Raw genomic sequence first — 13,092 nt, 5'->3', positions numbered from 1 at the left:
TGTGAAATCCTTTTTAAAGCCAAAGAAATGTTGAGATAATCAAAGTGCTTGTTCCCTCACGCCCCGACTTGCCCCCTCCCAGGTACATCTGCACACAGAGTACGCAAGACACTAACAGACCCTTCTTGACTTTAATTTCATCAAAAGCCAAAAATGCTGCTTCGTGTAATTATGTGACTAAAAGATCCTAATACCACCGTTGTCTTTTTGTGGAGTACTGGCTATTGTCCTTATTTTATCCTCAAGTAAATTATACTTATTGAATTATTCGTTTTAACCCTTCACATGAGGTAACGTCTCTTCATCCCTTTCCCTCTGAATTTAGTAATTTTTTTCAAATTTACTGGTTTATAGATTCACAAATGACTTCATGATCACTGATTTTCACAAATGTAAGTTTTCTTCTTGTGCATATCGAGAAAGTATCTTAAAGTGCTACTTGCAATGCTGGTCCTAGGCAATGCCAATTGGTTGGAGAATTTAGAAAAGAGCAACAATGAGCATTTTAAAGCACATTCTCCCACATGCCCCTCAACTAAATCTTTAACTGGGACTTCAATTTTTCATTATGAATTTGAATTCTCTGTATTTAAAAATATTTTCAATTCAGATAACAGCTAAACCTTTCACAGGTTCTGCCCCCAGATATGTTGATTGAGAAGGTCCCAGGGGGCCCTAGAATCCGCCCTCCTGGCAGACTGGCTTAAGGCCACACGCTGAGAAACACTAGCCAATATGACCACGTTGGACATGATCATGAATTTGTTGCATCGCTTTAAATGTAATCTATAATTTTGCACCGATAGTGTCAGAATTTTATTTAAGCAGGATAACAGTTTTTCCTTTTTTTCTCTGCATAATGTTCACAGTGAATAAAACAATGTGCACCTGTAATTCTACGGGCAGGGCCCGCTGGGCACGGCTGCCGCCCATTGACACACAGTCTGGCACCGGTTTCCACACGAGAAATCTACCAGGAGTGCATGCATCGCCCAGCGCAAAACTTCCCACACGGATGTTTGAGAACGCAAATAATTCCGTTGTACCCTGAATTAAGGACTATTTCATATCACAATCCACAGTGACTATAACCTTAAAAGAGGAACATATTTTGATATATTTGTTGATGCCATCTAAAGAACAAATATTTATTTTTTTAATTACACAGGCTTTCTGCTTCTAATAGTCTGTTAATACTTAACCCTACCATATTATTGCAGGGGGAAAGTTTTCAATTCTTATCAGACTCTTAACTTCTCAATGTGTTTCCACTAAATATAGTCTCATTAATTATTTAGCAACAGAAAATACTTTCTTGTACAAAGCAATTAGAAAGGCAATTAAAACCCTCCAAATTCAAAAGAGGTTGCTGTTCAGGCATTAAATTTTTTTTTTTTTCAAGAATCCCTCTTACATTTCATTTCAGGCATGTAGTTTTTAGATTTAACAGGCTTTATTTTTTAAAAACATGTTTTAAAGGACAAAAGAAATCTAAGCACAGAACCCAACATCCAGGTATTAAAGAAAGAGACCCACAATGTTTAATCTGTAGACCCAAAAGGCAGATACAATAGCACTCACACCCTGGGGAGCTGGTGGCCGAGGCAGGTAGTTACAAAGCATTCAGGACTGCACCACTCTTCGCTGTGTAAACTTGTAACTTGTGGGGTGGGGGACACATACTCAAGTTCTGCTGCACATTTATTTTGAAAGGTAGCTAAGTCTGAGTTCTTGCCCGGAGCAATAAACAAAACACAACTATTATTATGATCAAGAGCTCCCCAGGCACCATGCTTAGCATGTGATACATAATATCTCATTTAACCCCAGTATGCTTATGATGCGTGTACTGTTGCTACCAGTTAAAAGAGGAGGCAATGGTTCTTCTCCAGGGTCACATGGCCAATTCGCGGTGGAATTGTGACCTAAAACTTGATCCATGTGACGACGGTATATCACAAGCTCTCAACCGCTACCTCACTACAACGATGTCTTACTTCCCTTCCTTTCACTCTTCTCCCCATTTTCAAAACACCTTTCCACTGCACTCATGTTTATGGTTATTAAGAGAATGCACTCAACAAATCACTCCACATATTTACCCAGCCTTTATGAAGGGTGTGCTTAGTGCCTCACACAGTGCTCAGAGCTCGCTCCGGAGATGAACACTATTATTGCCTCTGAGGGACTTACACTCCAAGCGCTGGAGGGTACTTAGAAGCGAGATAATGGGTTGTTTTTGTTTTGTTCGAAGCCACGTGACGCCTGGACAGTGTCCACTGCTGGCTGCTGAGAGAGTGACAGTGAACAGAAGCTTGGACTGAGGCCTGTGAGCAGATACAAGTGAGCGCTCTGGTCCACGAAAGGAACTGAGAGCTAGTGAGGACCTCCACGCTGCTCGCTTGGAGCCTCTCACAGCACAGATTCCCAATCTAGGCTTTTTGATTCTGCAAGTGGAGACGTTAAAAGGAAATGGTACTAGTTTAAAGTGAAATCACGTTTGGGGAAATTTGAAAAAAATCATTGTAAGCCTTCTCATAGTTATGCCCTTGGGGTCACCCTTCAATCCTAAGTAATTGAGCCCAGCTGTTTACTCTCTTGACATGACTCTTGCCAGCTCAAGTGGCAAAGATATCCCAAGTTCCGGCAAACACATGGCCCTTTTTAGCGCTGGTGGGAACACTGGAGGGAGTTTTCTGGCCAGGCTTGGGCTACGGTCTTAACAGAGAGGCAGTATTTCCCAGGATCCAGCAAGGCAGGGACAGGTAATCCAGGTGAGAGGACCATAAGGAAATGGGTCCGTGTAGGTGGTTCATGGTCATGAATGTCCCCTTCTCCCTCCACCACCAACTCCTGGCCAATTCCATGCCCCCCTTTAATGGGAGGTCTATGGCCTCTCTCTACCCATGCCCTCACCCTTCCCTCAGAGGCATGGTGATTGATAACACAAGCTCAATATCAGTTATTGGTTCCACCACTTACTAGCTCTGTGACCTTGGGCAAGCTACCTCAGTTTTCTCATATGTAAAAGGCAGTAATCACAGCATTCCTCTCCTGTGGCTACTACAAGGCTTGGGTGGGATAATACAGATAAAGCCCCCAGACGTGGCTGGCACAAAGCCAGGCATGGGGCAAGAGCGTAAGAAATGACGGCTGTTGCTCAGGACTCAGGGCACTCGCTGTCTAGTCTACTCTTTGTCCCACTTCTGTGACAGCTCCTACATCATTTCCTCCTCTGTAAACCAGGGGGAAGTCTCTACAGGGGGTGCCGAGCACCCCACTCATTGCGACATCCTCTCTTTCTTTGCAGTGATCTACTCTTGCAGAATGGTCAAACAATATCTTTGTTTGCTTGGTCGGTTTATCTAGCTACGAGGGATCTTTAAAAACGTCCCAAAGTAAGAGACTCTCTTACACTTATTGGGAACTATCTCAGTATCTGACGTAGTGGAAAATATTCAATAAAAATCATTGTCAGGCTTATTTTGTTATGGAGACCTTAGAAATAATCTAGTTGGACACCTAACTGTACAGATGAGGAAAAGGCCAGGTGGGAAAGGAGAAGCCTGCCCACAAAGTCGGAGCGAGCTTGTGACAGGGACAGGAATGAACCAGGACTTTGAACTCCCAACCCAGTGCTGTTTCCCCCGAAGGGTGCTGCCTTGCGCCAAGACACGGCTCACTGGCTTTACCTTTCCAGAGACAAGCAGCAACGAGAACTTCATACTAACGTCATATTTCAAGGGGAGCGAAATTCTTCATTTGCTGCATATGTTCCCTCTGAATTTTCACATGATGCAGTAAACAGGCAACAAATATTTGATTGATTTGACTTTATATAAAAAGTGTATGATACTAAGACCTTCACTAGGAAAAATTCTTCTAGATCCTAACTTTCTGCGTACAAAGAGATAATGGACTGTCCTAGATGAAATACGCTGGCTGCCACGGCCCGAATGCCTGTGTCCCCTGCCCAAGTTCATGTGCTGAGCACCAAACCCCCAAGGTGATGGTATTAGAAGTGGGGGGGCCTTTGGGAGGTGATGTGCTCATGCGGACAGAGCCCCAGAGGGATCCCCTCACCCCTCCTGCCGTGTGAGGACATGGCCAGGGGAATTAGCTCTGTCTCACAGTGATTTTTGTCAGTGAGTTCGGGGGTGGGGGCGTGGGGGGGTAAAAGCAGGGGGGCTTGGGGTGAACAGTTTTCGAAGTCACCAAAAACTCCCTTGACTAGAGCTCTTCGTTTTTTGAACATTCCTATCAAAGCTTTACTGCACAGTAATTTATGAGATGTCTGAGGCATGTTGTGAAAAAAAAAATATGCCTGACATTTAAGACTATTTTAAAAGATCTTGCTTGTAAGAAGAGCCGGAGGTGTGGCAGGTGAGGCCACGCTCGCGCCTGGGGGAGGGTTGTTTTTAGCAGTGTGGGGCAGGGACTGGCGCACCAGGCCGGCTCTCCACACACCCTGCGGCCCTGTTGGGCAAAGAAGGCATCTCTGTCCCCATCTGGGGCCTCAGCACTCTGTTTGCCCTTCAAGGTTCCCTGCTGCCTAAAGAAACATTCGAAATATTTCCGTAAAGGACCGCTGTGTGGAAGCAACAGGAAATAAAGGTTTACTCCAGCGACTCCCTGCTAATAAAGAGGCAGGGGTCGCATCTGAGAATCAGTCTTCCAAGAGACTTGTTATTTTTACCAGATGTTTTCAAAGGCAAGTCTTGCGCACAGTATTTGAGAGGTGTTTTCGTGTTCTGGAATAAAGAGGACTTCACCGAGAGACATATTGTAGTTGAGCACTAAAAGCCAACCCAAGTTCAAAATGACATGGGAGAACGCAACCTCCTCAGAAATGGGACTTTTAAATTTTCTTGGGGCATAAGAGAAATGAAGTATTCACATACTCGGAAACTTCCTAAAAGTGGTAAAATCAGTTCTTAGAAAATTCAACATTTACCATCTTCTAACAAAAAACATTAGGGGAAAGAGACTTCACCGGACCAGAGATGTGGCCCCCAAACACCCCAGCTTTGCCCCACTGCTTGCCCACCTCCCACCACCAGCCTCATCTCCACTGGGCTACGGCACCTATGACGAGAGTACCCTTTCATTCTGCTCCCACTGCTGAGCCTCCCCAAGCTGCGCCGTGTGTCTGAAAAATGTCCCTCCACCTCCCCCCAGCTCCAACAAACTCAGCTGCCTCATTCATGCCCTTCAAATGGCTCCCACACCCGCCAAAAATATTTCTTAGAATGAGACTAATCCCCCAAAAAGGATGGATGACAGATTTCCATAGCCCCAACCCACCCAGATACAGAAACCGCACCCGTTTAGTGTGCAATCTGCATAGTTTCACTGTTAATTTGTGTGTTTGCCTAATGGGCTGCTCTCTCCTGATTGCTCAGAACACGAGCTTGTAGGGAGCAGTGTTTTCGGCCGCGTTGCATGGACAAAGCCTGGAGAAGAGAGGCCATTTCTCCTGAGGAGCTGGCTGTGCCCGGACAGCACAGGGCTGCCAGTCCGACAGGGCCGTTGGGCGTGGGCCTCCCTTTCCTAGCTGCTTTCCAAGGGCTACTTGCTTTGCCTCTTTGCTTCACTTTCTTCTTCCACCAAGAGTGAAATAACAAAACCTGCCTTTGGGGCTATAATGAGGAATGAATGGGATACACAGAAAACCCTCCGTATATAGAGAAATTCAAGCCCTGTATCGACCATTGTCACTTTTCCCAAACTCTGCCTACACCTTTTATAAATAGTTCCTTTATTTAAATCTCTTAAATTGCCCGATTTCAATATGCCATATGCTTCCTGCCACGACTCCAATACTGTCAGTAAATGACATTTTCCTAAATTTGTCATCCCCGCCTCTCCCCTAATATACGATTTTCTACCTAAGAAAAATATGACACCGTAGCCTTCCCTTCCGTATCGTCCCAATGTCCCAGTTGTTACCCGAGTCTGGCTTCCCCAAGGCCCAAGCACAGCTGCCCACTAAGTCTACAAGCACCATGTCTGCGTTTCCCTGCATCTGAGGTTTCTGCAGTTCTCACTGAGTGACAGGAACACTGAATCTCAAGGCTCCAAGTACCCTTACAGATCACCAAGCCTGTATCTCCCAAAATGTGTTCCACAGAATACTGTTACCAGAAAAGTTAGCAGGGATGTGGCAGAAACAGTGTTGTGGCATCTAACAAGTTTGCAACACCTCTCTGTGACCCTCAGTGACACGCTGGAGTAGCCAAGAAGGCTCGCCACAAAACATCCTGTCGAAATTCGCTAGAACTATTTTCACTAACTTATTTGGCCACACGACCTCTTACCCACCCCTACACCTTTTGGGCACCCATTAACATCCTGCAGAACAGAGTTCTACAAAACACCCTTGGAAGGGAGAGAAGAAAGAAAAATTGTTTCCTCCAGTCAGGTCTGTCAGAGCTGGCTTCAAACCAAGCCTCTCAGACCTTCGAACCCCCCTGCTCACTATACCACAGGTTGTTTAAACTTCATCGTGCAGCAGAATCACCAGCAGCGCTCGTTAAACTGCTGACTCCCACCCCCGACTTTCTAACTCAGCGGGCGAGGTGTGCACTTCTGACCGGTTCTCAGGGGCTGCTGCGCCTGGAAGCGCACTGGAGCCACAGCACCACACCCGGCACTGCACCAGCTGCGAGGGGGCAGGGGCTGCACGGTGCCTCGGCTTAGAGTCCAGACCTAGTGGGGAAGCCAAGGCATACACGCAGGAAAACGCCTAAATGACAACAGGGTTAATAACTAACAGTTCAACACACAAGCCTACATCTAACTAACAGCCAGTTCAGTGGCCCAGAATCAAAGACCTACACAAACTGGACAGGTGGACTTGTGCTGGATCTTAAGGGACAGACAGGTCTGAGTAAAAAAAAAAAAAAAAGAACTGGGAAGAGCATTCCAAGTGATAACAATGGTTCCTATTATCCAAACACGTGTTTGTAGAATCCCAACCTTTTGTAGCTGGGAGGGACCTGGCCCAGGGAACACTCTGGTTCCTACATTCGAATATGGGTGTGACTGCTATTTCAAAAATTCACAGCAAAACACTTAACGCAAAATAAAGTAGCTCCTCTCCAAATAAGTGATTTGGAGGATCTAGCAATGGTCTTCCTGCTCCCTTTCCAGCTGTGCCTGACTTCCCCTGCTCACCCTCCCTGCTTGGGTACCCAGCAGCCCACTTAGTCCACAAGCCAACAGGATCATGCTCTTCTTGGGAACGGTGGGGGGGTGGGGGTGGGTGTAAAACAGTCAGAGCTGTCCTCCTGCGAGTCCCATTCCAATGGAGCCTGGATGAAATGAAACAGGTTCTATACATTCCTCCCATCCCTACTGCTCCCCACAAAAAATATCTTGGAAAATAATTTCCACGAGTTGGCTACAGCAAATTTCCTCAAAGGGAGAACCAAGAATGAAAATACCGTTCTCTGTGATCACTTCAGGGGCTACCATAACTCCCTGAGGCTCCTAATTCCAATCTTGCAATGCTGTTGCTAGCTACTGCTTTTCAAAGAAATGGTAATGACCTCCCTGGGGTAGGGAAATGGAAAGCCTGCCTCTCACAAAACTCAATTGCTGGCATTCATTGAACATTTGGTTAACATAAGGTAGGACACAGGTAACAACTACTGGGACATAAAATGCCCTCCCAGTTAAGGCAGAGAAAGCACACTGGCAAAACCATGAGGCAGATCAGGGGCAGCATGTAGACCAAGAAGAGAACTGGAGCTTAAGGTGGAGGCGGTTACTTCCAGGGGACGGTGGTGCGGCGGGAGGAAGTGCGACACAGGAGAGGGAAGGTCGTTAGAACTAAAGGTTCCTGAGCGCCTGCTCTGTGCCACACACTGTTGGGTTCTTCACCTACTCTCTCGTCATCCTCAGAAAGTCCGATGAGGGAGATCAATGTCTCCCTTCACAGATGGGGAACCAGTGCCCTGGGGGCAGGTGACTTTCCCAAAGTCAAACAGCAATACCAACATGGGGACTTTAGCTCTGGTCTGTCTGAATCCAAAAGTGCTGGACTTTGATGATGTAAGACTTGCAGGTGACGTGAGACCCTGTAAACTTCCACCATCAAAGTCAACTAAATCAGGCTAAGTACACTCTCCAGTCTTTTCTAAAGATTTAACTTACAATTTGAAACATGGTGAAATCATTAAATAAATTTGAGTCACACACATACACACACCTGAGCTGTGTAATTTACCTAAATGTAAAATATCACAAAGTTCTAAATTAGTTAAGTATCAGGGTGGGGTGGGGGGGAACATTTGTTAAAAATTATCACCATGGGCAATACATTTAATGTCTTTAAAGAAGTTCAAACACATGAGTATAGTGGCCTGAAATACGATCTTCCTTTTTCTCCTCCAAGATGTTACACAAAAGCAACAAGGAAGTGGGGAAGGGGAGGATGAATGTGGCATTTCAGTAAATTTAGGAGAGAAAACCCACAGGCTCAAAAACTATGCTATGGCTTCTCAAAGCCACTAAGAGTGATTCAGAAACACTTAGAGATGAGTACATCTTAGAACCGAGGAGTTTCCACATCACGCAAAATGACAATACTAGTAATACATACAGATCTGTCTGCATGCCCAGCACTGGTCTATGAGCTTTAGTGTTTGTTTGTGTTAATCCTCACCCGAGGATATGTTTATTGATTTTAGAGAGGGAGGGAGGAAGGGAGGGAGGGAAGGAAAGAGAGAGAAAGACAGAGAGAGAAACACTGATGTGAGAAAGAAACACTGATCAGTTGCTTCCCACACGTGCGCCAGCCAGGGATCGAATCTGCAACCTGGGTATGTGCCCTGACCAGGATCGAGGATGCAACATTTTGGTGTATGGAACAACACTCCAACCACCTGAGCCGCCTGGCCTGGCCAGGGCAAGCTTAGTGTTTTTAATCATCGCATCTTACCTATGAGATAAATACTATCTTAGAAATGAGGAAACTGAGGCACAGAGAAATTAAGTAATAGCCAAGACCAGAGTATTCAATAGTAAATGGAGAAACTAGGGTTTAAACCCTGGTCCTTGGGCTCCAGAGCCCACTCTCATACCACTGAGACAGATCACCTATCCCACTGCGCATGTACAAGATTATCAGTATCCCATGATTTTAGTGGAAGAAGATTAGAATGGCCTAAATATCATTCACAGGCAGTTGTGTGTTATGACACATCTTACTCAGTGAAGATAACAAAACTGTGAGAGATCATGAGGTGGCCTGAAATGTGAGATGGAGTGATTTCTAAGATGGTTAAACAGAAATGGCAAGTGGAAAACACTGTGAAGAGCATGATGTCACCTGTGTGAAGAAAACATAGATACACACATATTTATAAACCCAAGAGAAAATCTCCAGAACAGCATACAAGAAACTGGCGCCCAGAATTGCTTTTGAAGAGAGAACTAGGTACCTTGATAGGGGAAAGATGGAAGATTTACTTTTCACTACAAACATTTCTCTAGTTTTTGAATTCTGAACATGGTCATGTATCACCTACTTAGTTGAAATAAAAAGCAAAAAATTATGTGAAGAAGATCAATGACTTGCTTTCCAACCTAATTCATGGTACGGAGGGCAAGTAGAGTAAAAGTGACCAGAACAGTCTCTTTTTGACAATTCTCTATTCACCCCATCGAGAGAAGTGAGTAATTTCCTACAATGTTTTGTAATAGAGATTCTGAAAGGTATGGAACCAAAAGAAGAAGAAGAAAGGAGGAGGAGGAAGAGGAGGAGAAAGAGGAGGAGAAGGAGAAGGACGAGAACAAGAACAAGAAGAAGAAAGAAGAAGAAGAAGGGGGAGGAGGAGGAAGAGAAAGAGGAGGAGGAATAGGAGGAGGAGAAGAAGAAGAACAAGAAGGTGGAGGAGGAGGAGGAGGAGAACATGCCATCTACTTTGTTAAATTTGGACTCCTGTTTCTGGAAAATGCAGGGGACAGATAGCAGAATGTAATCCCCTGTTAGATGGTAGTAAGAGATGTTTCAATGTCTGTGCATGAGAATGCAGGAGAGAGAGTGAGAAATCCCTTAAAAAAAAAAAAAGAATGACGATGGCAGGTAATGACCCAGCACAACCACTGTGGGGCTAAAATAGAAATGGGTATGTCACCTCCATGCCACTAGAGAAACGGAATCTCTCATGTCCTACAAAACACGCAAGGCATCTTGCCTTGCCAAATTTAAACGGGGACATTATTTTTGAGTTACTATAATTAGTTCCCATTTGTCTATGAATCAGCCTTTATGAGGCAATAGCATCTAAGCCCTATCAGATGAAACCCGAGGCGACATCATCTCTGTTTATTATTTTGAAAAGAAAGAGAGGGTGCCAGGTTTCCTGCAACACCCAGTTCAAACACTGAAATTTGGAGGACAGAATGTCCTGTTGTCCCCGTTTGAAGATAGGAATATATTTTCATGTAATACATCAGTCCCAGGTTCAGCTGGCAACAGGAAGGAATTGGATTCCAGAGCTCAAAAATAGGACCTAAGTACTAAAGCACCTTTCTCTGCGTCTATAGGGTACTATTTACATTTTAACCCCTTATGTCGCAGCATGTTTAAGAAGAGCCCACGTTTGTGAACAAACACGAAACATTTTCATCAAAAGATACCTGCCTAAGTGACAAGAGACTGGCAAATGCAAATGTTGTCCGGCTATTTCCACGTTCCTGATACACTGCTTTCAGAATTAAGTTTCTCACACGCCATGAAGAATTTCAACACCAAAAATAAAGACAAGGGGAGGGGGAGGATTCCTATTGGGGCTCGAATGGAACAGGTCTTTTGAGGTGTTCCGAAATCAGGTATATAAATACAGTAGAATCTTGTGCTCTGCAAAGGGAGTCCAGCCAGAGGACAGGCAACACTAACCAGGCAGAGTCTGGAAGAGGCTTAACCCGGCACGTTCGGAAGTCCCGGAGGCCCAGTGAGAGGGTACACGCCCAACGCTGTAACTCACAGGGACCATCAGTCAGCATTAGGCCAGGGGGTCGACTGTAGCACACGTGAGTGAGGGTGTGGGTGTGGAAGAGGGAGATCCACTCTTCACTTGCCTCAGATTTATCTGCCGCCGGATTCATTATACCAGAGCCTTAATATACTTACTCACCCCCACGTGGCCTGGGTAAACGTGTGCACGTGCACCCGGACCTTCTCTTACAGCAAAACCCAGGGGTTCGGGTCCCAGTCTCAGCATTCACTGGCCAGCTTCCCTCCAGCAAACCTTTTCAACACATCAGAATCTCATTTTAATCCTCCAATACAATAACAACAGAAAATGGGGATGGGGAGTGATACTTGACCATCTAACCTCAAAGGAACTCTGTAAGAATCAAAATGAAATCATTAATAATAGCTTTTAAAATGTAGCAAACATTTATGTAACACTGTGAGCCAGGCATGAGGTACTGTGAAATTCTTACTTTTAACAACTCTCTGATATGAGTTCTATTATTATCCCTGTTTCATGGATAAGAAAACTAGGGCCCAGAGAGGCTCAGTAACTTTGTCAAGGTTACATAACTAGGAAGTGGGATTTGAACTTGGGCAGTCTGACTCCAGAGCAGCCTATCATCATAATAACTGTGATTATTATGAATACCCTCCTATTAATCCCAATTTCACAAATGAGGGAAAAGACGCTCAGAGGCTGTCATCAGCCAAGATAAGATCGTAAAGCAAGTGCAAGGCAGAGAGCCAGACCTGAAACTGAGTCCATGTGACTCCAGACCTTCAACTCTTAACCACAAAGTTAACAAACCTCGATCCACAAATATTTACTCTGTACCTACTGTGCTCAAAACCACTACTTTTTAAAAGGTAAGAGGGGGCAGTTTCCCTCAGGAGCTGAAAGCCTTTCCTATCACTTCTAGGCTGCAGCGGTTCCACCCACGACCCCAGGGCAAAGTCTGGACCCCGCACGCAGCAGGTGCCCGGGGAAAACTGATGCCCATAAGGATGATGAGGACAGAAGTATTTTCAACGTTAGGATAGAGTTTCAAAAGGGAATTAGACTGCTCAGTTAGAAGGGGGAAAAGCCCTACAGACCAGAATGCCAACACAGTTTTTAAAACAATGTGAACAGGTGTGGTCTCTCTCAACAGGTGGCATATGTTAGGAGCCTGTTCATTCCTAGTGACCTTTCAACTCCTCAGGTAGGGTGACCAATTCAGCCCAGTTCTCCTGGGACTTTTCCAGTAGTCTCATGTCCCAGGAAACCCCCCTGGTTGGCCACTCTAGAGGGCAAGTATCAGGTTGTATACTCTTGACCTTCCACGCCCACCCCTGGTTCTAGCAGAGGGCCTTGCAAGTAGGCACTCAGTAAGTCTCCGCTGGGAAGACGAATGGGAGAAGCAGTATTTTATAGGACTCACTTCCACTGTACAAAGGTTGCCGAGCAGCAGTCCCCACACTGCTGCAACGACTGTGTGAGAATCATTTCAATGGGCACTTGTATTGTTCATATGCAAATGTGCATTCCTAACGTGGGTCCTTTAAAAATCTTTTCGTAAATCAAAATCCCTCACTGAGATTTTTCTTAGTAAACCCTTGTCCATAGACAATAAAGAGATAAATTTCAATCCAGCCTGAGTCACAATGATCCTAAATCTGTAGTAATGCAGTTAAGATGTTTTTCCTTATAGGAATGACAAGTCTAAAATGAGGAAACGTGAGGCACTTCCAGGCGCCAGATAGAGCTGCTCCTCGACTTGCTCATCCCAAAACAGGATGGGCAACTCTAAGAGAGGGCGCACTCCCAATACCAAGTCCTTTTTGCAGAAAGGTGGAGCACCTGGCTGCCTGGTTCCCCTGGCTTATACAGTCCTCAGAGTTATCAAAAGCCAGACTTCCCAGCCTCCCTCTGTTCTCCGTTCCCCAAGTGTCCAGCTTCCAGCTCAGGCAGCCCATGCTCTCTGCTGGCCCATCCCTGGCCAGCTTCCTTCCTCTGGTTCTCTGACCCAGGGCTGGGTGGCGTTGGTCTTGTGCCTCAGTTCAGGGAGAGGCCCAGATGCTAAGAATTCAACCCTGATGGAGGTACTAGTGGACCCAGCCCAGCC

General features: G+C 45.4%; 1 protein-coding gene across 50 annotated transcripts in view; it reads right to left on the bottom strand.

Annotated features, from left to right (window-relative positions):
* SORBS1 (sorbin and SH3 domain containing 1) overlaps positions 1 to 13,092 on the bottom strand; it is a 221,408-nt gene that overhangs the window by 132,876 nt on the left and 75,440 nt on the right. The window lies entirely within an intron of this gene.

Source organism: Desmodus rotundus, chromosome 4 (assembly GCF_022682495.2).
Source record: "Desmodus rotundus isolate HL8 chromosome 4, HLdesRot8A.1, whole genome shotgun sequence".
NCBI lineage: Eukaryota > Metazoa > Chordata > Mammalia > Chiroptera > Phyllostomidae > Desmodus > Desmodus rotundus.
This window is presented reverse-complemented; position numbering and strand designations above follow the sequence as displayed.